Source organism: Haemaphysalis longicornis, unplaced genomic scaffold (assembly GCF_048455015.1).
Source record: "Haemaphysalis longicornis isolate Haplotype H1 unplaced genomic scaffold, Haemaphysalis longicornis Haplotype H1 scaffold_13, whole genome shotgun sequence".
Classification (NCBI taxonomy): domain Eukaryota; kingdom Metazoa; phylum Arthropoda; class Arachnida; order Ixodida; family Ixodidae; genus Haemaphysalis; species Haemaphysalis longicornis.
In genome coordinates, this window is record NW_027526233.1 from 59,625,380 (window position 1) to 59,650,013 (window position 24,634).

The following is a 24,634-nucleotide window of genomic DNA, read 5'->3' on the forward strand; positions in this document are numbered from 1 at the left end:
TGTCAAGATATGCTTTGACTCATACCACGGCAAGCACAATCGTTTGTTGCTGAAGCCTCGGTTGCTCTTCGTCAACAACAAACTGAATCGGCCGAACAGTTTTTTTCGATTGCGTGTTTCCATTTCTGCGCAGGCCGGCGGGGGCGGCCCATGTTACATCTTTTTCGCTCGTCGCTGCCGCCCACAGTACCTGTTTGCTGCACTTATTACGTCGCCGCCACCACATGCTTCGGTCTCTTTAATATTGCCTTGCATTATCCCCAACTTGTTACAAACTACGAGGTTTTCGCTGCTGTATGCGCCTGACATGCCAGGAGTGACATCGCTTGTAGTTTTAGCGCGATGTTGCTTGTCTGCAAGATCGGTGCGTGACAAACAAGCGTTACCAACGCCACAATTCCAACGGCGCATGCCATTTCCTTCGTGGCTACCGTGGCTTGCGAAGAAAAGATCGCGGGTGACCTGCGATAGCTTTGCTTGAGTCAAATAAGGGAGCTCCGGCTCAATCGCTAGGAGTACTAACAATGTGACCTCGTCGGCAAGATCGGTGCGTGGGAAACAAGCGTTAGAACTGCCAGAATTCCAAAAATGCAGCATTGACTAGACACAAACGAAAATTTTCATTGCCGGCTTACGTAGTTATACAATCATTTTAAACTTCGCCTGACGTCCCGCCTGTATGGCCCAGTGGTTACGTCTTCGATTACTATATTGAGGGTCCGTGGTTCGAATCCTCGTCGGACGTTTTTTTTTTCCTGATGAAGGTTTTATTACCTCTTCTTTTTTAAAACCATAGTAAGCGCCTGTTCCTCGCTTTCAATCACACCGACGTTTGCTACCCTCTTCCTAAACCCAAAGTAGTTCGTTTTCTCGCACCTCCTCTGTAGAGAAACCCGCCGTGAAAACAAAACCAAAACTAACTTTAAAACCTTCTTTACAATTTAAGTATATATGTCAATTAGTTTACTTTTATTCGCTTTTGCGTTTAAAAACCTCAAATTCAAGTTATAAACACTTTTAATACTTTAAAAGCAGGAAGTTAATTACCAATAACACAATTTTCGTCAAACACAGAAATGTTGCTATTGCAGTCTGGCAACTATCACTCCCTTTTTGTGTGTTTGTTTATGGAGTTAGTTTTGTGCGGAGTGGTAGCTGGGGCGATTTGTTCAGTTTTATCTATTTCAAGCTTAAATCATAGTTATAAAAGCTTTATAGGGTGATGATTGCCCTTCCAACCTACGCGTGTGTTGAACACGCGGGAACGGGAAGAACGATCATCGCCTCAACGATCATCGCGCATCAAAGATGGATGACATTCCGTCCGAACAAAGTGTCGGTGTCCTTGAAGGGGAAGACGAGCGTGCAGAAGGATTTTAGGCGGGAAACGTCGTTTCTGCTGGGGTGAGTACGCATTTTTTTGTTTTTCTGTTCTTGTTCGGAATGAGTTCTGGTGCTTATGGGTCAGTTATTCGGTAGACCCCCATCTCATTTGCTCTCAGAGCCTATGCGATGTAGCATACTTGTTTGGCGCCTTGGATTTACCTGTCTACCGTTTCCGCAGCCGTCAGCATCAATTTACGCTGAAACTAGACCTTTGTTGCGATGCTCGCGCTGTAGAACGCGGAAGCTAATTATTTGACATCACGCAAGGCTATTAAACACCGGGGCGTTTGTTTGTTATGTGTCTCTCAAAAGTGCCTTTGCGGCGACTGTTAATTCCGTGCAGTGCGCTTCGCAGCTATTACGCTCGCGAGACCGGCTGCCGCCGTCGCGACCCGTCTCGTGGTCTTCGGGCCGCGATATGCGTCGTGGTATGCGTGCCGTACTCGTGAAGCTCACATTCACATACGTGGAAATTGAAGGTGAAATGCGCGCGCGTGGTCTCGCAGGGGCGCCTGCCAACTCAACTCTATTTATATTGGAGAATCGAACTTGCAAAGGCAAGCTAGGCATTGAAATGGAGGAGCCTCAACTAGTACACACCAGTTCCGATTGAAAGCTAGGGATGCATATGGGCTGCTAGCAAGCGTTCCATGCAAATTAGCATAGCAGAGAGCTTTGCATATATCAGGCATACCCCACTCACAGAACCTGCGTGCCTAATAAATACATTACTGTGACCTAAATTTCAGTTTGGGTGTTGCGGGAATGTTCTTATTAGGGCCTTGGAGGTTACTCATTAACGATTAATAATCTGCTTAATGTAAGCATTCGTGGTTTGTGTGTGCTTTTCTTGTATTTCATCAAGTGCCACCACACTCACAGATTACGCACTTTCAGGTGCTGCTGCTGGCTGTCCGGGTTGGCTGGCTGGCTTTCAGTCCAGTTTCAAAGGCTTTGCCAGGGCCCTCCGTGGCCAACTGACACTGCACCTGCTGTACCCAAGTACTGCCTGGCCTTTCCTTGGTGCTGGGTACGCTTTGCCGCCAGGAATAGTCAATCCTTCATCCATCATCTGGCCGCTTGGACCACCCGTTCAGAAGCCAGCGCATTTGCTCAACGCATCGGTCCAGGCACCGCTGCCACATCAGTGCATCCACTGATTATGTACTTTCAGGTTAGTTATTTCATGTTGGAACCTGTCATAATGTATACCTGTTAGCAGTGCTCTAGCCCCTGGTTATTTGAAACAGTTTCATGAAGCAGTGTTGTGCATTTTGAGTGTGTCATTGCTTAGCAGGGATATTGAAGCGAATCTGGGCACAATGGCTAAAGTGCAAGAATAGAAATTGAACTGACTTTGAAGCAAGTATCCGTATGTAATCAAGCCAAGCAAACATTTAGGATTTTCGATATGGTTTTGAATTTGCAATACAAACTGGTGTGGAGCTACTTTCCATTTTAAGTAAGCTTACAATATTATCTACTTCAGATCATACTGTTATTAATCACACTATACCGAAAAGTACATACCGCAGTCTGTAGATTTTGTCGGCACTTTTTTCGCAGTCTCTCATGACAGGCACTATTCTCAGTGATTGGAGGCTAGCTGAGGTAGCACCAGTCTTTAAATCAGGGACGGTACTTCACCATTAAATTTTCCTAACAAGCACCATACGCTAGGTCAGGGAACATTTCATCCACTCTCAAGTTGCTAATTATTTATAATATCACATTCGAATATCAGCACGGTTTTCACAAGGGTTACTTGAGAATTTTTCGCGTACCCAAGCTGCAGCATAAGTGTCTGATTGATTTTCGATGGCTTCCCATCGATGAAACGGACCAAACATACCTCCAAAGAACAGAAACGTGCGATAACGATTGAGCATGAGGGTGATTAAACAGCGCTTCCAAAAGCAGCGTACCACCGGGCTCATTCTGGCAAATTTGCCAGGCTCTAAGTCTGCGATTTAGCGCGACGACCCATTTACGGTGACACTCAAGCGACGCAGGAAATTTGTGCAGCCAATAGACTCCGCACATGCAGACACTTGTTTTGTCATGGTGCACTTCGCACGGTTTTTGCATGAGCACTTTGTGCTTACGCTGATTGTTGGTGCAGCCAGTAACGATGTAATCACGCCTGCCCGGACAAGTAGCTTCTGAACATCGCCAAGTAAAAGGCAATGATGGCAATTTTCCCAGAATTCCGAAAATAAACATCAATTGAGAATAAAAAGGTCAGGCGTCCTGCTGGCAGGACGAAACGTGGCCTCACAGGCAATGCCTGTCAGGGCAAAGTGGTGTGGACTGGCCCGCCACCTTAGCGGGTTAGGAACAGAATTGATGGGCGAACGGGACACCTCTTGGAAGAATTAAACGTTCTCCTTAGGCACTGCTAAACTTGTTGCTGCTGAAATGCCAAATAAATGACACCGATTTTCGATGCCGTTCGGGGTGTCTGATATTCACGCATGGCACGGAGCAACAGCGTGGGACTCAGCGTCGTCTGCTCGCCCCGCAGTCCGAAAGAATTGGTGGCGCCCAGTGCAGGATGGAAATTCTTGTCTATCATGTCTGCTGCAAAATATGCCCATGTGGTCGAGATTTCGGCGCATGGAAAGATGCGCAGGTTGTCAAAATTAATACGGAGCCCTCTACTATGGCTCACCTCACAGTCTGTGTAGCGTTGGTGCATTAAACCCGAGAATCAATCAATTATAATTTATGCTTCATCTACATTGAAAAGAAAACACTTGAAAATCTTTGTCCCCCAGGTGGAATCTCTGTCACCGCCACTGTATGTAATTTTATTGCACTCTTACCTCGCAGTCGTTTCCACCCAGATCCTGTGCATAATCGCTCAGCATTGGAAGCTCAGGCGGAGGATGGTCATGCGCTCAACATACCAGAACACTGTCACTAGAGCACCTCTCAAACTCTCGTACTCCTCAAGAAGTGCGCAGCATGCCTGGGGGGGCACAGTAAAAACAGTGCCTCTTATCACACGCCACCACCACATGAAATATCGTTGCAGCTTTAAGTGCATAAATTTTCCTTATTCGAGCCACAGTCATTTGAAGCAATGAAAAAAAAATAAGGCAATCAGCGCGCGGAGATGACACAGACAGTGCAAAATTACCTTATCTGAGCCGCTGTCCGCACCTGTCCAATTGTCACGCTGTGCTAGCTCGCTGTGCTAGCATTCATCGTGCAGCCTGCTTTGTGTCTGTGGTTGTAGGAGGCGTGAACAGCGCAGTGCGGAATTTCGAACCAAAAACAATGCTGGGTACTCCTTACGACAAGGCATTCGCAAACCCACAATCCTGCAGAAAGAACACCAGCCACACAAAAAGTTCCTGCTAGCACCACGCCGCAAACCACATTTCGCTTATGACCCTCGTGCACTGCTAGCCAATGAAAAAATGAAGGAGCAAATTGGCCTAGTTGTAACTAGGGTTCACTCTTTTCAATTTAAATAATTTAAAAAATCAATAACAGTCTGCTCATTTTATTTTGCTGAATCGGGTGCTAAAAAAGGTCAGTTTTTTATGGATAGTTGCATGAGTCAGGGCAAGGCATCGTACTGCCTACTTTGTGTGCATTACAGCCATCTGACTATTTTAGCCACATAACCTTTCATCCAGATTGACCTAACAGCACCCAAATGGTTTTTTTTGGCCTTTCTACCACAAAGCAATACACCCACGGTGTACTGCAGTGGGCACTTGGCAAACACTTTAATGAATTCTTGAAACGCTTGTTTAAACAAGCCGAAAGCATGTTGAGGTATGCATGTTCACCCGTAAAAACTAAAAATATACATTTAAATTAAATCTATTCGAAAATAATTTTTAGTGGATCAATGCCAAAATCTGTAAATGAATTACCGTAATATTCTGAAAAATTGTTCATGGGTACTCAAACTCTTCATTGTCTCGATCCTGGAGTTCATGTTGGTTCAACTGTTTCGGTTTTATTTTCTGCTCGCAGGTTGACATTGGGGGCGGTGTGCTAATTGAGAAGGGGTACCTGGATCAGCTGGTGCATGCGTGTGCGAGTGGCCCTGGCAAATTTGCCAGGGCTCTTTTGCGCCATGTCTTCACTCCGGAGGAGCTCAAGGGGAAAACTCTCTTTCGAGGGAAAGGCAAAGCCCAGGGCGACGCTCCTACAAAGCCAGGGTTGGACCAGGTGCGGGTGAAGGCTGTGGTCGGTGAGTGCACATGATTTGCATTTAGAGTGCCAAGAACAAAGCTGTCATCTTTGTCAACTTGTAGCTAATCACCCGTTTTTCTTCATGTGCACAGTGAGATCAGTGCATCCCTTTTATGCTTTTTGGGAAAGTGTCTATTTTTGCACACTTTTATTACTAATTCTGAGAACTTGCTGAACATGTTTTCATTTTTTATAGTAAATCATAAATTCATTCGATCTCTTGCAGGCTACACGGGCCCAAAGTTTCCAGGTGTGAGCGCCGGTTACATAAAAAATAACTTATCATCGCTTTTGAATCGGGAAATAAAGAAAAAGTGCACGCTGAACACCTTGTTTTTCTTTTTGCATATCTGCATGAGGCAGAATTTTTAGTCACATGACATGCACTACTGCCACACCATAAACTCGTGTATTGGTGGTGCGATAAAATGTAGATTCTTGTTCAACCTACAATGATCGCAAAAACCTTTGAAAGAAATCGCAGCAGAAACACATTGAGCACTCGTGTAAAACTCAACAACATATCAACAGAAACGCATGGGGCACTCGTAAAAATCTCAACAAAATATCAACAGAAACGCATGCGGCACTCGTAAAAATCTCAACAAAATATCAACAGAAACACATTGGGCACTCATAAAAACCTCGACGAAATATCAATACGAAATTCAGTTTAGACTCAATGGAAAGGCAACAGAAACTCAATGGGAATTCGACGTAAGAAATTCAACGGAAAATCAATGAAACCACGGTGGCCACTTTTCCTGAAAAACTCGACAAATCCTCAACACAATCTCAACAGAAATTCTTTGGATACTCAACAATGTTTGTTGAGTGAATTCAACAAAATTTCTTATGAAACTCAACAATCATTTTTGTAAGGGAACGTCCAATTAAAAATTGTTGGATCCATGAAAGAATGTACTTGGGCACCCCACATTCCTTAAGATTGGCTAGCAGTACGCTATATTCCACGCTGTCATACGCTTTAGCAACATCCAGTGTGACGAGTGCGCATACCTGTTTGTTTCGGCGCGCAAACTGAATACGGCTCTCCAGGTCAACATGGGCGGACCAAATGAAGTATTCTGGACGGAAGCCAATTTGATGCGGACTCAGAATATTTTTACTGGACAAAAACTGGGCTAATCGCCCACACAAAATTCTCTCTATCAATTTGCCTAGGTTGCTATTAGTGCAATTGGTCGAATATTGTCCGGAATAACACATAGACTGGGGTTCTTTAGAAGGGGGACAATTTTTGCGATTTTCCAATCTGCAGGAATTCATGATTTTTCCAATGAATATTTATAATATTCAATAGATCGTGAGGAGATTCCTCAAACAAAAGTTTTATCGCGGGAGTAGAAACCCCATCTGGCCCCGGGGAGGCTCCCGGCAGCCGCATAACAACATCCCCCATCTCTCCCATCGTGACAGGGGAGAAGTCTACAACTGGTATACATTCTACGACAATTGGTGACAGTGTAGATGAGAACCTGAGTTGTAAGTCCTGGGCGACCTTTTCGATCGAATTCACGATTTCATCAGACGTTTCCACGACTGAAACATCGTTACTGCGATTGTGTACACTCTTGCGGTTACGCAAGAAAGCAAAGAGAGCACGTCTGTTTTTTGTATCTGAAAGCGCCGAGAAACAATGCGAATGATGCAGTTGCTTGGTCGTAGAGATTGTTCGGCGGAAAATAGCCGAATATAATTTAAAATTTGACCAGTTATCGGGACTCTGATTATGAATGAACGTCTTCCACGCTGCCTTCCGACGCCGATAATCTCTAGAACAGTCCTGATCCCAGCAGGGGCTTATACCCTCTCTCTTTGCAGAAGCAACAATGAATTCAGACTTCTTTAGTGAGTTTTTCAATGAGGCTGTTACCTTCTTAGCCCTATTTTCCTCAGACTCATTCGGGAGCGATATGATAGCCGATTGCGATTTCTTTTTCATAACTTCATAATTTACCAGCGTCCGCAATACCCGTTCCGGTGTACTTGGAGAGACAGCTACATGAAAAACTACCGGTATGTGGTCGCTATTTGTCGTGCAATCGACAGTACTCCACGAAGAGACTGACACGCCCTTTGCAAATGTTAAATCCAAGACAGATCGCATTCGGCTCCGGAAAAATGTCGCACTACCCGTGTTATAACAAAGAAGATTGTTGGTGGACATCCAGTCTAATAATCACCAGCCACAGGTATCTGTTTTAAAACCCCAACTGACGTGATGTGAGTTGAAGTCACCGGCGATCACGAGGTGTTGCTTACTCGACGAAAGAGCAAGATCTAGGGGACCTGTGGTAGTCACTCCGTTAGGGAAATATGCATTGACTAAAGAAAAAGAAACGCATCCAGGGAAGCACATATGAATCGCCAGCAGTTCGCAGTCCGGTGACAAGGACTCAAAATACAGTTTGGCTTTGTGGCAAAATTTGGAAGATAAAAGAATCAATAATCCACCTCCTGGGGTCTCCCTATCTAATCTAAACACACGAAAATCCGGAAGAGTGAATGGCTTATCCTTGGACAGCCAAGTTTCTTATAGGAGAATAATATCAGGACATTGACTGTTAATGAGACATTTGAGATTAGTGAGAGCCGCAATTATCGAACGACAATTCCACTGAAGAACCCGGAGGGACATTAGGGGGAGTGAATAGGAGCCATGGCAGCCTCCAAGATTCTTTCTTTAAGCTTAATTTGTGTTTGGCCCTTTTTAGCTTTTTTGGATTTCGATTCTGTGGGGGAAGTAGGTTGTTGCGAAAGCGATGAAGTTGCCCGTTTCCTTGTCGAAGTAGCTGGAAGCTCTAATTCCATTTCAAGTTGAAAATCTGACTCCAGAACTGGGGAGGAAACCTGACCCTGTGAAACCACAGGAGACGAAGGAGCCAGAACCTGGTTTGTTGAGGCGGTCATCAGAGCCGGGCTAATAGCCTCGTTGGAAGTAACCGTCTGGTGGGGGATTATCGGTGAAGGGTTCCCGCGAGGTTCTCCCCTCGCACCGCTGAAGCCTGGGATGTTTTACCCCTGTTAGTCGTGGACAAAGGCTGCGAGCAGACCTGCTCCTGGGAAACCGGCGCAGGCAAAGACAGGACTTCCACAATTTGTTGTGTCTGAGCAGACAAAAGGTTCGCAACCTGTTCCGTCACCGACAAGACCATTCGTCCCGAAACCTCAGGCAACACCTCTTTTAGTGCCATCGCTATTGCCTTGGCAAGAGAAGCCTCATTGGTTGGGGTGTGGCGGGCGGCAGCACCTGAATACCCATCAACTCTCTCTTTGACTATATTTACCACTTCTGAGCGGGAACAATGGCGCTTTTCCAGGACCTCCAAGACCCTGACTTCCGTTTCGCGGGCTCGGCAGTTCGAGTAGTTCGCTGGATGAGCAGCTCGACAGAGGCAACATGTAACTTCATCCGCAGTACACTGGCTAGCGGAATGATCGGCTCCGGAGTTGCAGCAGCGAGTGGATGATTTACAAGATCCTGCAGTGTGACCATAGCGCCAGCAGTTCTGACATTGGCGAGTACGGGGGGACAAAGGCTTAACTCTGTAGATCAGGGGCTAGACTTTGATTTCTGAAGGGCATGAGGAGCCCGCAAATCTGGCGATAACTGATTCTGTAGGGGTGCGGACATTATCCACCACACGAGAGCAGCGGTACACCGCGATCACACCTGCATCCAGAAACTGCTCGAGGAGCTCACTTGGGGAAATGTCCACGTCAACTCCGCGGACAATCCCTTTAGTACACGCAAGATGAGAGGGGACAAAAGGCCTTACCGGGAAAGAAGCAAACGACGAGACCTTCATCAGATCAACCAAGCAGGCCTTATCTGATGACTTGCAGATAATTCCGCCCTTCCCGTACGGTCGCACCTCCTTAAAACTCCTGAAGTGCTCACTTGCGGCTTGCAGGTCTTTTTGGATGGTCTTGAAATTTTTTAACCACATTGCCCCACCATTGGTCGGGACCATCGCCACCGGGACAGCCGTCACGCCATTCTGCAGGAAGGAATCCAGAGGCAGGTCCTGCGCCAAGAGACTAGCCGACCAGGGAAAGGACCCCTGGCCGGGAGAAGAGGTAGACATGGGCATTGCCTATCAGCTAACTGAGATAATAATCAAAACAGATAACACTACAGCAAAGCACCGATGCCTGGCCAAACCCAACGCAGAACGCAACGTCGTAGCCGCAGAGGAACTTCAACAAGCTCGCGGGCACGTTCCAAGAACTGCCTCAGCTGCGCCTCGTGGTTCGCGAGGATGCCGCTGACGACGATAATGGCATCAATGAGAGATGAGGCTACAAACAGAGGAAGACCATCAACTGGGCGGAGGGGTGAAATCAGAAATATGGAGGCGAAAACTGCACCAGGGCATTGCAGGACAGGACCGGCTGGAGGAAGGCCTTCGTGCTGCAGTTGAGGAAGATGGGAGGTTTCATACTGCATTGGATGCAACCAAGAAGAAGAAGAAGAAGGAGAAGCGCTCCGCTGGGAAATCGTAATGTGTGCTGAGCATTGCCCGTCCTGCAAGGCCCCCGAAACTATAGAACACTTTCTTTAATATTGCCGCAGCTTTTCCTCGATGCGGCGCACGCATCTTGAATACACGTTTAATCGGCTTAATCTCCCTTTATCTTTAACCGTTATTCTTTCCCTGGGTGCTTGCATCCCAGGATATTCCCACAGAGATGTTGTGGTTGCCTTTCGCTCATTTGTTGCGGCGACAGGGCGAATGCTCTGCTAGACAGCTATGTCTTCATTCGCAATTTTTTTCCTGACTATCCTGTTCTATCCAACGATTTCTTTTTCTTCTCTCAATATTTTTTCTCGCACTTCACTTTTTTTTTCTCTCGCTCTAAAATAAACCGGGTCACAGCCTAATCATTACAGGCAGCTTCTTGGCCTATCCTCGGCGTGGGTACGCGCCATGCCTGAAGGTTCCAACCAACCAACCAACCAACCAAAGGGGATGCACGTTCAATTCCCGGCCGCGGTGGCCGCTTTTCTGACGGAGGCGAAAAGCAAAAACGCCCGTGTGTACGAGATTTCGGGGCACGTTAATGGTCATGAGGTCGTCAAAATTCATCCGGAGCCCTACACTTTGGCGCCCATATTCGCCTGCATAGCGTCGGCGCTCTAAACCCTACAACCAATCAAATCGTAATGCGGTTTGTTGGCTGCGGTCCCGATGTTAGTAATGAGCCCTGAAATTTTTTTAAGAAGGCAAACAAACCAGCGCAACTTTCAGAATATACGGACACGAATGCTATCACCAAACTATTCATCTATAAGTGCCACAAAAAGCCCAGACGTCATTCCCATGAAATTAACACGTCCCCTGCCGCTTTGTTGCACGTCCTCAACTTCGTTTGAAATTGTCCTGCTGGCGTCACGGTGACCTAAGCTGCCTTACCGGTTGTAGCTGGCCGCCGTAGCCTTTAATTAGAAGTCTTTACTGTCTCAACCTCAATTTCGTGTTGACTTTTCAGTTGAGCGGTAGTCATTAAACAGGCCACGAAGACAAAATCAAAGTTTGGTTCAGTAAAAAGGGTTCTTCGTCTGGATTAGCCAACAAAAGAATTCATCACTAGAAAGCTTTGCGTTCAACCATGATAGTCGTTAGCCGGAGAGGTGCATTCACTAAACGAGCCCTACTGCGGGAAATTTCGTCGTGGCCTACACGGTAATTCCGCTTCAAGACGACCTCCATAAGGACTGAACCCCCCTTCCCTTCTTCCCCGCTCTTTCAACTAAGGCCACAGGCCTTCCGCGCCATTAAAGGTGGAAAGAACGACAGCAGCAACAACAAAAAAAAAATGCACCCCTCTGTCTAACGGCGACGATAGGTGAACGGGAAGCTTTCTCGTGATGGATTCTTTGGTCGGCTAATTCCACGCTGCGCGTATGTCCTGCGCTGCAGCTACGCACCACTTCAGCTTATTTCACCCAGTCATTGACCCTCACTCTATGTGGGTGCCGCCAAATGCCAAACGTCTTTCTCTCACACAAACGATTCCAGTTAAAACATGGCTGCACGAAAAAGGGATGTCGATACCTTGGATCAGGGGCGTAGTCAGGGGGGGGGGTGCACACGGGACCCGTGCCACCCCCTCCACCTGAAATGTTTCGTGCCAGGCTGGGGTGCGGTTTCGGTAGCCTAAAGAACCGCCTGAAGTCGCCTGCAGGCGCGGAACCAGCAATTTTAAGGATATTATTGCTCATATAAAGCTGAAAACAAGGGCTACGTACACGTCTGATCCCAGTGCCGGCTCCAGAAGCTGTACATGTTAACATGTAAAGCCCGGCTGCATTTCGCGCCGGAACACCGAGCAGCGCCGTGAACCTGCCGCGAGGCGATGGAGGCAGTCCCGCTATTTCGCTGGCGGAACAACACGGCCGGGAAATGGCGGAACAGCAGGGAATGCCTCACATACTCACACATGTGGTGTGGACTTTAGCGTGCCATTCCTTGTCTTTACACTGGTACCAAGCATAATCACACGACAGAGCATGTCACTGTATTTTGTTCAGTCAACTAAAAATTCTTGATATGTTTATGTTTTTTACCGACATCGCATTTCATTCACAACTGCACTTCCATAATTTCTGCTGTATGAAGAGCATTGCTCTGCCCATCTTGTATTTCCTCCACATCAACAAAACTGCACAATTCTCTTCATTGCAGAGCTTTGACTTTCTGGCACTATTTCAGTGTTTCCTTTACGTCCCTCTTGGTTAGAATCAGCATTCTGTATTTGCTTAACCGCAATTTTACTGAAGCCATTTGTGTTCGATTTAATGGATACAAATAGGATGAAATTTAAGAAAGGTTCAACAAGCTCAACATTCAACAGCAGTGCAATAAGCAAGGTGTACCGCTAAGCGTAACTTTACTATTCGCGTTACTGGCACAAAAATAACAAAAAGGAGATTACTTAAGGACGAAGACGCACGTTTGCTAGCTTCACCCCCATAATGTACGAATGTGCCGCACGTACAATCCACTGCGATTCGAAGGTTATCGCGGGAAAGCTACCCTTTTAAATGAAGCAGACAGAACATCATCTTTGGCAAATCTTTCATGTCAGTTTCGTTATCGTCGGCGTAGATAACAGGCAACAAAGTATGTGCTTGATAACAACGAATGTAAAGCTTGAAACACAAAGGATGACAAGTAAGTCGTTCGAGCCATTCTTGTACCATGGAACAGCCAACAAAGAGAGAAGAGTGAGAAATCTTGATTTTCATGGTTCCGAAACGAAACCGTAGAACGGTGACACGTGTGGCCGCTCAATGCTGGCGCGATAACCTTCAAATAGTGCTCGGCCGTACTTCGTAGCTGATAAGAAAGCTTATTAGTCCCATTTTTAAAAGAAAATCTGGAACACGCGAAGATTGATAGTAAACACGCAGTGTTGGCCTCCACTTCTGCCTGACGAACTTCCGGGACAGCGCGCGCCACTCACGAGCACACTCATGATCACGCTCACGAGCGGGTGCCCGCATAACCGCCTGCTCTACGGACGAACAAATCCCCCATGGCTTACCCATAGACCGGCGAACGGGAATTCAGGCCATTGTCATCATCATCATCTAAGCTCCTTTAAGGCCAACTGCACTCAAATTTTTGTTTGTCCGAATTTGATCCAAATAAGTAGTCTATGCTCTTAAAATCACCATGGTGAAATCCTTAGCTTCGGTATAACAGAGCACGCCAGGTTCCTTTGTTTAAAGCACCCCCGGGCAGACGACGTTTGCACCTGGCGGAGAGTTGCCGAAACAAGTTCCGAGCGGCCTGTGACGGAGGTTGGGGAACCTGTCCCGTGAAGCTCGCGCTTCTCCGGCGACTTGCATGGCGCTGCGCCGGCTGCAGGGATGCGTTCGGCCGGGATTTCTCTGCTACACCAGCGCGCTGTACCGCCGTCATCACCACATGTTTAAAACTAACCGCATGGGTAGCAGTATCCGCGATTGTTTTCAATGCAATAAAATAGATCAGAAGCCTACAAACTACTTACGCGCTTGCGAACGTTTCGGAGTTAGCATAATTTTTTTACTTGAAAATATTTTTACTCAAGAAAAAAAAATAGCGCGAAACGAGCACCTAATTACCCTACATTTGTCACTTCTATTGCACCTACCACAGAAAGATATTTGATAAATTCTTGATCATTTGCACTTCCGCGTCCAATATTGGCCATATTTCGCCTGGCCCAACGCCACCTCAATCTTTTAGACCATTCCAAAAGCTTCCCGACCTAACTGGAGTGTCTGTACACGCAGGTATAAATATTGGTGCGTCTTTTGCCTCACTCGCTAAGTGAACCAAAATCAGCCTTTATCGTAGTAACAAATACATCCGCACAAATATCGGCTGTCGTCTTCGCGAAGTGCGAAAGCTAACGAAACTGCTCCTCTCCTAAACACATAACTAGATTTTTTGTTCCATTCTCAAGGGAAGTATTTACTAGTGGTAGAGCGCTATATTTAGTTCACTTGAAAATAAAGTGGTTTCAATAGCACATGCCTCTGTTGAAAGTAGAAAACAGCGTTACATTTAGGAAACTTTTTCCAGTGTTAGTGCATCATTAAGCTATGGAAGCTGGCTTAGAGTTTCAGAAAACTTTTTTCATTCGAATCTCGATGTGCAGCAAGGTGAAAAATACTGGGCCGATATTCACGAAGCTGTTTCTACCTACCCTAGCACAAATTCCTATAGAAATTTCTATTGGTCCAATAGAAATAACGAATTGGCCCTAAGGGTCATGCTATTGGTTATTTGAGTATTTATTGGACCAATACAAAATCTATTTGTCCGATAGAGTGACATGTATTGGTCCAATAGACCAATTCGTATTGGTTGTATGGGTCCCAATGGGACCAATAGCTATTGGGATCAAAAGCTATTGGGATAGTGGTACAAATAGGTATTGGTTCTATCAGCCCAATAGACCAATAGGGGATATCTATTGGTCAAATACATTGTCCGGTGCTATTGATTTACAGGCACTAATAGAAAGTAGAGCTGTTAGCTTTTTTAGGCGGTGTGCTGCTAAGCCCGTGAAACGACGGTGGTGCAATCCCGGCCGCAGCGGTTGTTTTCCAAATCGAGGTGAAAGGTAAAACAGCTCGTATGTCGATCTCGCGTTGCGGCGTTCGAGGTACACACCACCGGTGGTCAAAATTAATCTGCAGCCCTGCCAGCAATGTTTCCGACCGAAGACATTCGATTCACGATAACTGCAAGCATTTTGCATTTAGCACATCTCAAAAATAATGTCCCTGTAGCGCGTAAAAATTTCCTGGTAGCAACGAGTTGCAGCCGCTGGCGCTTGGTTGCTGCCCGCAATGCTTGCGACAAACAAAAAACACCGCGCGTATGATTCTGTGCCTACAGTAGTTATAGATTTTTTCGCGAGCGTCAGCGCTCGCCTTCCTTACCACACAGAACAGGGAGGATTTCTAACCATCGCCTCTAATTTTTCTAATCTCGCTGTGCCGCGGGGCGGCCATATTTGTTTTGGGTGCCGATTCAACGCCGATTATTAGGATAGGTGTCGTACTTCATACATGTTTGCAGAAAGTAAAGCCTACCAAATCAAAATTAACACGAAAATAATTAACCCCGCATTATAAAATTGCATCATAATATTAAGGTGATATACAATAAATAAAACTGCTCAATAATGCTTCTCTGACAATATGAACCTAGCGGAGGTTTCGTATGCAAGACAAAGCAAAATGGCTTCTTCCAAGTCGGGCGCTTCGGCACGATCTCCGGTGCGGGCGTTCATCTCAGCGGTCAGCAACCGTGTTTGTAAATTTTAGTGCCACACATTGTATTTGTTAGTTTTAATGTTACGAGGCCATCATCTGTGGAGCACTAGAACGTAAAGACACCTTCGACGTCGCTCGGATTCAATGATTATTGTCTTCACTCACGGCGAGGTGACGAACGTGCACGCATTAAGCAGCTCGGAGTTTTGCATTTGAAGGTATGTATACATTCCTTTTCACCGTGAAGCTGTAGAAGGTTTTTATTTCCTGATAAAATTTTTATTAAAAATAGCAGAGCAGGTCTACAAGCGGCGCTTTCATTTTTGGAAAAGCCACTACCGAAGCCACCACGTGTGAACTGAGTACAAATGCATGTAAGACTTTGTGTTCCGAATAACGACTGTGCATATAGCGTTTTGTACAGATGAAATGAAGTGCCGCGGGTAAAATTCATCCAGATGGAATCGAAACGGAATATCTGGCTTTAGAAGCGTTCCCACCACATCGGCGTACTTACGCACCGTAGTTCGTTGGGGTCGAGCGGGGTGCTGCCGTAGAGTGGTATTTTTCGCGTGGACGAAATGCTAGACACACTTATAAAAATGTGCAGTTATTGGGGAAGTTCCTAATTGTTGCCATACAGTTTTTGCAGGTCTTGCAGCTCTGACTCGAGGAATATATGCCCTGGAAATTCGACAGCCTGTTGGGCAATAAAGCTGCAGTCAACCAGCACTTACAGCTTTGTCGTATTTGAAGGGTAGTGGGACCACGTTGTATTTAGCAACTTTCTGAAGCAAGTGTAGCATGGCCAAATAAAAGCAGTGAACTAAAGGCCTTGGCATGCATTTGGCCATATTCCAATCGGTGCTCCAGTGGGCACATGATACCAATACACCTATAGGTACCAATACACCAATATGTACCAATACACCTATAGGACTAGACCAATACACCCATAGGTACCAATACACCTATAGGACTAGACCAATACAACAATACACCTATAAAGTGATAAACCAATAGCTATTGGTGTCAATAACCCAATAGGCTATTGGTTTTGTCTATTGGTAATTTTTGATAGCGTAGTGTATTGTAGCAATAGTGATTGAACTCCTTCTGCGTGCAGTTTGTTCCCTTCAAACTGAGCGATGTGATTTCCGAGGCTGCGGCTAATGAAAGCTACTTTTCGATATCGTAGGAGCAAGTAGCTTTCTAAATCAGGGTCCGCTTTTTTACTCGCAATGCCAAGAATCGCCACTCCGGCAGTTATTCTGATGAAAAAAAATTCCGGTCGGACGGTCTACTTCAACTCGATTGATAGCAACGCGATGCCGGAATTAGGCTTAACTCCATTATCATGGGCAAACGTTGGTGGAAGTTTTGTGGAAATAACAGTGCCAAACGCGACACTACCACGCGCATTTGAAGGGGGCTCTAAACGGCCGCCTGTGCTAGCGCGGAAGCTTCCGTTCCCTCACGTATGTCACGTCCGGCCGCCGGTAATGGCCGCCTTTTATATTCAGTTTCGGTTCCGAAAACGCCAATTTCGCGAGCCGTTTGCGTCGCGCGCGTTGATGTTTGAATCGCAGAGTTTTGCATTTTGCACGCTTTTTATTTGTACTATTAGGTTAAATTATTTTACGATGTCGAAAATTTGAGTTCAGTTGGCCTTTAAGATGGGCTTTACTGTTAGCGTTCAGCATACACAAATCGCATGTTGAAGTCACTTATTTCAGGCTTCGTTTCAAAAACAACGCGCAAGAAGCAATTGCCTACATATTTCCACATCCCATATTTTGGTCGACCGCCCCGAACCAAATTCCTGGCTACGCGCCTGCTTTGGACAGTCAACTGCCGCTTGTGCAATCAACCAGAGACTATATTGACCATTGGGCCTCTTTGCAACGGACACTAAAAAAGCACCTTGACATAACCCCGTACACCATTGATTGATTATAGGGTTTAACCCGCCGACGCACTTCGATGAGGCGCGCCATAGTGGAGGGCTCGGGATTAATTTTGACCACCTGGGGATGTTAAACGTGCGCCGAAATCTCGCACACACCGGCGTTCCTGCTATTAGCCTCCATCAGAAAAGCGGCCGCCGTGGCCGGGAAGCGAACCCACGACCTGCTGCGCGAACCCGCAGCAGCGCAACGCCTTAGCCATTGAGCCACCGCGGCTAGTAGCCCGTACACCATTCGCTTCTTGAAATTTCAAGATGTTAATCGGGTGCCATATGACGTTTTTGTTCAGTTAGGATTGTTTGGCTTGTGCAAGTTCCGCATGATTGATCGGCATGCGGAACCCCCTATGCCCACAAAGTGGGCAATGTGGGCATTGCGGCAGCAGCAACAAGGTGGGCATTTCTGCAGCAGCAACAAGGTGGGCAATGCGGCAGCAGCAACAGCATCATGCTCAGATTTTTCTTATCTTTCACGCAGCTCCTTAGCTGCCTAGCCGGACCGACCATCAATGACGCCACCATGCCCGTTACTACAGCATCTTGGACAACAGCTGCTCTCGACCTTCTCGGGGAACGTGAACATCTTATCTGGAGCATGCGCGACTGCTGTCCAGTCGCCCTCGTGGACGATGGCGCTGCTGCGTACGTCAGCGTGTGCACTGGTGGCCTCCAAGCTCCCCGTCTGCCTGACATCATCTTGGATTGTCCAATCGTCCCTCGCGGGCACGTGACTTCAACAAGCGACAGTATAAAGGTCCCGACCACGGCGCTCTCCTCCAGTGGGCATTGCGGCAGCAGCAACAGCAGCATGCTCAGATTCTTCTTATCTTTCACAAAGGGTATGTTATTTGAATAATGCGTGCTGCGTCAGGTCTGACGATCTTTTTTTTCTGCTGTTCCTTTGCCCACCAAATCTTGCGGTATCGTTCTCTAATGCACTGTGTCGTTTTACTGGTCTAATATTGTGCGGTGAAATCGAACAAAACACAGGTGTTCTGAAGGAAGTCCCTCTTACCCGGTCAAAAACAGGCGCTACTCCAACTTTGCAGACCTTTCCGTCAGAACCGAATGCGGAAGATAGCTCTGATAGCCCCTCCGTGACCTCGATGTTTCGGCAACTGCTTGATAGTCAAAAAGAAATCCCTCGTGACATAGCCGACATCAAGATGCAGTTGAATGCTCGTTTTGAGACGCTTGAGGCACGTGTAGTGGCACTAGAATCTACGTCATCGGGAGAGTCGTCAGTCATTAATGAACTACAGGATGATGTACATTCTAACCAGGAAAGCATCAACGAGCTCCGTAAAGAATGCCACCATCTGCAATCCTGTCTTAATGACAACGAGGATAGGCTACGTCGCGACAATTTATTATTCTACGGAATCCAAGAATCTTGGCCAGAATCTTACGCAGGCGCAAAGCAGAAAGTTACCTCGCTGCTCTCTGATTTACCGAATTGTACAATCAATTCAGACGCTATTGTTCCCGCGCACCGCCTTGGGCATGCCACTGGAAACCGCTGTACACCCCTAAACGTTAAATTTGCGTCTTTCAAGGTTAAAAGCGCAGTGCTGTCAAATCGCGTCCGCCTTGAGGAAAAGAATATAACGATAAGCGAAGATTATTGTCCAGCGACTAGGCTTGCTCACAAACAGCTCATTGAATTCGCGAAAACCCAAGGAGGCCAATATCAAATCAAATACAAAAATTACTTTTGGGTGGTAAGACTTACACGTACAATCCAGTTACCGGCTGCGTTGTCAACAGCACACCCAGTAAACACACCGTGAACCCTAAGTCGCCCAGAATTTCTCCCAATAATTCCATGAGCACGGACGTTCACTCCAGCTAGAGGTCCCCGGGGGAAGTGGATCTAATAGGAAGCTTTCGGTTGTTTACACAAACAACCGCAGCGTTCTCAAAAAACGTGAGCAACTAAGTGCATTTATCGACTCGGTATCCGCTGATATAATTGTGCTCACGGAAACTTGGTTTCTAGCAAAATCAGTGACTCGGAAATACTAGAATGCAAAAACAAATACACATTCTATCGAAACGATAGAAATAGTAGGTCAGGTGGTGGTGTAATAAATGAAAGAAACTCTACCATTACGTCTGCTCACGTCAATGTTTCCAGCAACCTAAAATTTCATGGGCTTCCTTAACACTTGAAGATAAGAAGGATATAACAGGAGCATGCTACCGGTCCCCGTAAGACGACAAATCTTTCATTGATAATCTTCATGACGTAGTTAACTTAATTTTTGTTCCATACCCCCATACGCCGGTTATTCTTTTTGGCGACTTTAATTATCCCAGCATAAAGTGGACCAAGGATGGTCCTCGCATAGTACCTCTAAATTCCGAAGCAAAGTCGTTTCTTGACCTTTGTTCAACCTTCCACTTCACCCAGATGGTAACACAACCACCTCGATGCTCTGGAAATTCGGCCAACATACTTGACCTTGTATTAACAACGTTTCCAGACGCAATAATATCATTGTCAGTCCTACCCAGACTTAGCGATCATGCCCTTCTTCAATTTGACCTAAATTTTGCTACTACCCGTAACCCCAAAAAAGTAAAACAGATACGTGATTATTCCCGAGCGGACTACGAGAGCATAAATACCGAATTATCCTAATTCGAAGAAGACTTCTTAGAAAATTTTTCTTCATGGTCATTAGAGAAAAACTGGTGTCTTTTCAGAGACAAAGTAGCCTATTTATCTAGCAAGTATATCCCGCTTCGTTGCATAAAAACTAACAGGTCCCCATGGTTCAATAAACAACTTCAGCGACTATCTAACAAAAAAAAGCGTGTATTCCGTCAAGCCAAGCGCTCTAATCTTCCAGAAAAAATGGCAAGATTATCATCTTGCCAATCGCAACTATCTCCGTGCTTTGCATGAAGCGAAACATATTTAAAACACACAAACACGTCCCGAAATGCTTAAAAAACCAGCCACGTCAATTCTGGAATCTTGTCAATGCTCATCACGATGATGTTATTACCATTACATCAAACGATGGTGTCAAGCTTTCCAACGAACAGTGTGTTTCCGCGTTCACTGACTTCTTGGTAAATCATTTTCCATCACCCTGCACCCACCGAACCCTTCAGTTCATAGTCATAAATTTTCGTACATGCTTCCGGTTTTTATAGATCCATGCGGCGTTGCTAAAATAATTGAAAATCTCAAACTTTCCTCAGCCGCTGGCATCGATAATATAAATTCTAAGTTTCTAAAAAATACCAAAGAGTACTCCTCAATTATTTTGTCAAGAATTTTTGAACAATCTTTACTAACAAGCACCCGGCCGTCTGACTGGAAAGTGGCGAAGGTGGTTCCCGTCCACAAAAGTTCAGATAAGCATATTGTCAATAATTACCGCCCCATTTCACTTACAAGCATTCCGTGTAAAATTTTAGAACACATTTTATCATCCGAAATCGATCGTCACTTGGATTTCAAGAAGTTCTTTCACAATTCTCAACATGGGTTTTGTAAACATTTTTCATGTGAAACTCAGCTAGCCTGCTTAACACACTCACTTCATGGTATAATTGACCAGGGTTCTAAAGTAGACTGTGTATTCCTTGATTTTTCCAAAGCTTTTGAAAAAGGTATCACACGAACTACAAGTTTTAAAACTACGCAAACTCAACCTCGATCCTAACACCTTTGCCTGGTTACGTAACTTTATCACAAACCGCTCTCAGTTCGTGTCTGTTAACCAAGTTACGTCTTCTTTTTCTCAAGTCCATTCAGGTGTTCCTCAAGGCTCTGTTCTTGGACCACTGCTCTTTTTAATATTCAATATTGATCTTCCTACCACAGTACAGTCTTCAATTACCCTGTTTGCTGATGATTGTGTTCTTTACCGCGAAGTTACAACTGATAATGACTCTGCTATACTCCATTCCGATATTAACGCAATCGCTGCGTGGTGCAATGACTGGCTTATGTCTCTTAACATAAATAAATGTAAAGTAATGCATGTATCCCATAAAACAACTGGTAGTTTTAATTATACCCTTCAAGGTAATCTTCTGGAGACTGTAATATCGTATAAATACTTAGGCGTCTATATATCATCCAATCTCTCCTGGGAACCGCATATTAACTACATAACAAATAACGCTAACCGCACGCTCGGCTATTTAAAACGAAACTTTTCTAATCTTATGTCCTCGCTGAAACTACAATTGTAAAAAACTCTAATTCGACCAAAACGTGAGTATGCGGCTTCTATTTGGCAGCCTGGCCTGGCATCTTTAACTTCAATTGTTGAATCCGTTCAAAACCGTCCTGCGCGTTTCATCCTTTCTAATTATCACCGCACAGCTAGTGTATCAACCATGAAATCAAGTTTGCTCCTACCCGATCTGTCATTACGCCGTCAGCTTCAGCGTTTGTATTTATTTCATAAAATCTTTCATCACGACACACTTCACGATTTGCTCCTTTCAAGCCCCTCGTTCATATCGCGTCACTTAGATCACCGCCACAAGGTTGAACCCATCCATTGTAACGCTAATGCGTTCTATCACTCGTTTCTACCCCAAGCAATAAACCTCTGGAACCACCTTCCCGAGCCGATAGTTCTAATTCGTGGCAATCATTTATTCAGATCTGCTGTGTCAACTTACATTTTCAGCCAGTCATGAATGTGCCATTTTTTTTCGAACCTTTGTGCCTATTGTTATCATTTTGATGTATTATTACTTACTATCATTTTCACTTGTGCTACCTACGTTACCGCTTGCTGATTAGAAGTCAAAAATTTCCGGAATATGTACGTTTTTTTTTCATCTGTTAGTCATTTTATTTACGTTAGTTTTGCATCGTTTGCCTGCTGTTATGTCACACAAGAATGGAACTTTACCGCTGTATTTTGTTGCGAACTTGGCCTGATCTTATTTTTCACATTTTTCTGTTCTCATTTTTTTCCTTCCTTGCTGTTACGTCTGCTTATTGCATTGTTTTGTTCCCACTCCTCTCTGTAACGCCCTACCCGGGCCCTCAGGGTAATGTAAATAAATAAATAAATAAATAAAAAAGTGCATTTTTCGGGAACAGGCAGCCTTAGTGCGGAGATGTTATGCAGCGCAGTATGATCCACCGGAGTGGCTGCATCTTTTAGATGCGTGCGTCCGGTTGCCTTAGTTTTGAAATGGTGCCGATCTTTGTTAGTCCGACCTACTTACCCCTTGCTGTTGGTTGTTTTTTATATTGAGTGTTCGTTATAGTCTCTGAATTTGTCCCAATTTCCCATGCTTCAAGGGAAAAAAGATGTCGAAATGGAGCAATAGGACAGACGCAGGCATCATAACGCGAGGGACCCAGGTTCGATTCCGCCCACGGGAAGCGTTTTTTTTTCCTTCCCACGTGCACCCACAATCATTCATCATCACTGTCAGAGAAAGTTGGCTTTCCTGCAGGGCGTATTGGCGCACAACAGCATCACTGAGGACACGAAAGCTTCGCTTTAACAACAATTTTATTGTCACGATAAGGCGATAAAGAGGGAAGTGGGTGTAGCTGTGCGGTCACAGCCTCCGACGACGAAGCCTCTCTGCAGCATACGCGGGCTTTGTCATAGCCGTCATGTACACACTGGAAATACATCGATCGCTTAATAAAAAATTGCCCGCCTATCTTCTCCTTTCGTTGCAAATGTCGCCAAAAGTCGATAGTCTTTGTAGACATTTGCCAAGGAAATGCCCCCCTTTGCTTTCCCGCTCACCTCTCATTCCGTTCCTGTACAGTCACGCTCATCCCAAGGTAAACACACTAAAGGTTTGCTCAAGGCGATTTGAATTTACCGCGTTCCACTCATACAGGCTGGGTTCCTAGATGCCAGTGCTGCAGTACGGCGGAGAGTCGAGACGCGCGTGAACGGAGCCGGCCGACTACAAGGTTTATAGAACCGCATCGCAGTGCTCCACGTGCGTTCCAAGCAGAACGTAGAACCTAGCTACTCGGACCTTTCGTTGCTCTTGTCGCGTGATTTTTCATATGCCGCAAGAGGCGGCGGTTTTCTGCAGCAGATGTAGAATATCATTTTCTATCGAAAAAGCAATCATCCATGAATTTTGTTAAAAAGGAACACTGTAAATGTCCGTTGTGTAATAATTTCCTGTCTTATATTTGCGTAATGTCTTGTACTTGTTCAACAAATTTGAGAAGTATGAACACATTAACCGGGCTTAGGCATTTACGTTTGGTTGGGAGTATATAGGAGTATTGCGCAATAACAACTTTACTTTGGCCGGCTGGCTGAATCGAGTCACGGACAGACAGATAGACAGACATAGAGACAGACCAAAATTTCTGGTTTTAAGTAGCCCAAGAAAGATTGTCGTCTTTGAAAAACTTGTAGTTGATTTCTCTGTAATATTAATCGATAATGTGCAGCGAAATCTGCAACTGAGCATGTTTTGCGGGTCGGCGGCTGCTTTGGTGTGCTTGTCAAGCGACTTGCTGCTGGCGGGTCTCTTCTGTAGAGGTGTACTGGCGTCATTTCTGGGACGGATATGAGTTCGGTGAAATCTTGGTGTACACCCGGATGCGAGAGAGAGAGAGAGAGAATAAACGTTTATTTAAATCAACAGGGGGGATTGTACTGAAGCTTGAAGGAGGCGTTCTCAGTCCAGGATGCCTTGAGCGCGGGCAGCATCGACAGCCCTTTGAGCCAGCCGAAGCTGGTCGTCCAGGCCTGTGCTCGCTAAGGCGCTCTCCCAAAGCTCGGCAGTAGAAAGTTGCATGTTGAGGGAAATCAGTGGGGATTGGTCACACCCTCCGACCGTATGGCGTAGCGTTCCGGGTTCTCCGCAAAATCGGCAAAGCCGGGAGTTCTGGCGGTTAAAAAGGTGAAGCCGGATAGGATGAGGGAAGGTATTCGTCTGGAAAGCACGTAAATGACGTTCGTGCTCTCGGGGTAGAAATTTGTGGGGGGAGCAAGTGTCTGACGCGACAGCCTGTAGTGCTACGTGACCTCTGCGTAAGAGGCCAATAGGGCTGCATGCTCTCGGGTTCGGCACCGCTGCTCTGTGTGCTCGCTCGGTGTGTCAATTCTCGAGCGATGACATCCGCCGCCTCGTTTCCAGGAATACCGTGATCTGCCGGAGCCAGGGGCGGCTCGAGGGGCCCACTTTGGGGGGGGGGGGGGGCGGTTTCATAACGCTGATGGGACGGGGGCGCAACCGACCAAAATTTCAATTGTCCTCAGTTGCACACCTAGTGATTTGGTTGCTAG

General features: G+C 45.9%; 1 long non-coding RNA gene across 1 annotated transcript; it reads left to right on the forward strand.

Moving 5' to 3' along the window:
- The first annotated feature begins 1,138 nt into the window (after window positions 1-1,138).
- On the forward strand, window positions 1,139-5,805 carry LOC144164299 (uncharacterized). The gene is made up of 3 exons (XR_013321145.1): window positions 1,139-1,404; window positions 2,284-2,560; window positions 5,380-5,805. It is a non-coding gene; the product is annotated as an uncharacterized LOC144164299 (long non-coding RNA).
- Window positions 5,806-24,634: the final 18,829 nt, after the last annotated feature.